Source organism: Haplochromis burtoni, unplaced genomic scaffold (assembly GCF_018398535.1).
Source record: "Haplochromis burtoni strain Fernald_Lab_line unplaced genomic scaffold, NCSU_Asbu1 Contig_1109, whole genome shotgun sequence".
NCBI lineage: Eukaryota > Metazoa > Chordata > Actinopteri > Cichliformes > Cichlidae > Haplochromis > Haplochromis burtoni.
Genome location: NW_024583470.1, coordinates 1 through 1,793, shown reverse-complemented (window position 1 = coordinate 1,793; position 1,793 = coordinate 1).

Sequence of the window (1,793 nt, the reverse complement as noted above, 5' to 3'; positions counted from 1 at the left end):
AATTCTGATGGCAAAAGAGCCAAACGGGACAGGCAAAAAAAAGGAAGGAATACATGCACATTCGTGTTAATGCGCAATGGGAATGTGTTTAAATATGGATTTTGCATTTTACATTAGCAGTGCAATGAAATAATCATTTTATGCTTTTATGTTCAGGAACACAAGTCAGCAATAACCACAGAATACACACATCACTTTCGGTATGGTTTGTTTGGTGTGCACAATCTGTATTTTATTTGCTGCAAACATATCTATATCAATATTTAATGGAAATGCTGATTGTATCATAATTATACAATTCCTGAACAAATTTAAAAGGTATAAATATATAGTGTAGCAAGTGTGTAAATGAATGCTCCTCCACACTGCTTCCCCTGGAGGATAAACGAGACATTACCACTGTTTTTCCTTAATGCCGCTTCGGGGAGTTATTACTCATGGTTGCATCATCCACATCAAGGGCAGAGGATATCGTTATGGCCACCCATCAGCCTGAGAATCGGTCAGGATTCCAAAGGGGACACTAAAAAAAAGGACTCAAACAGATGAACTTTACAAAAAAAGAAAACTAAACACACATAAAGATGTGACTTAGAGAACATAGAAGACACTAGGAAAACCAGAGACAAAACTTGGGCAACAGGAAGGCAACACTCAAGGGAACTAATTAACCATTTCTCGAAAAACCAAAACAGTCAAGAATTAACAAAATTTGAAAAATTCCAACACAAATGCTGGGTCACAGACACAAAAACACCCAAACAAACAAACAAACAAACAAACAAACAAACAAACAAACAAACAAACAAACAAACAAACAAACTTAAAACTTAAATACTCTTAACTTCATTGGACAACTTAGCAAGAGTTGCATCATCCTTTGATATTCCACCTTGCTTTGACTGACAATAACAATTAACACCTCTAATTTGAGCACTGTCATCATTTGATCACTAATGAAAGCATGTGGGAAAACAGTCATTACCTACAGAGTCAAACAGTCATTAGCAGCAATTAAAGGGCAACACACAAGCTGTTGAGAGCCTGGTGAGACTCTTAATAATAATGTGTGTGTGCATGCGTGCATGTGGGTGTGCATGTCTCTGTGTGTTATGTAAAACTCAGTGGTTATTAATAGTGGCGAAAAAGTTGAAGTTGAAAGTGAAACAAACAGATATGTGTTTGGAGACAAGTTCTGTACAATTACATTTTCCATTGTATCAATATTATGATTGTCGTTTAGTTTTGCGATTTTGCACTGACAATCTAGCCCACATCCCATCACACATTTGCTAGTGTTTAATTCTTAGTCAGGTCATTTAAAAACAGTTTTATAGCTTCTGATTATGGAAAATAAGATTGAAAACCAAATCCAAAAAACATGACATGCTGTGTAAAATGTAAAAGGTCAGGCTATGTTTACCACAGTGTAGCATTTCCTCTTCTTTTAACAACAGTCTGTAAACATCTGAGAACTCCAGAGACCAGTTACCGGACTTTTTGAAGATGAATTTTGTCTTGTTCTTGTCTGATATAAGATTGTAGCTGTTTAGCAGCTGGATTGCATTGGGATTTGTTATGGCTAATATCTCATAATTAGCACCACATATTTGTGTTTTATACTTTATTGTACACTCAAAAAACAGATTCAGGTCCTCCTTTCAAAGAACACATGCAAATTATGTTAGTTGTTCACAAATGCAATTAAAAAATACCAAATCAATTTGATTTTCTTTGTGTAAACCTAAAATTATTCAAAACCAGCAGAGGCTGATTCTGAACACAAAATGAAT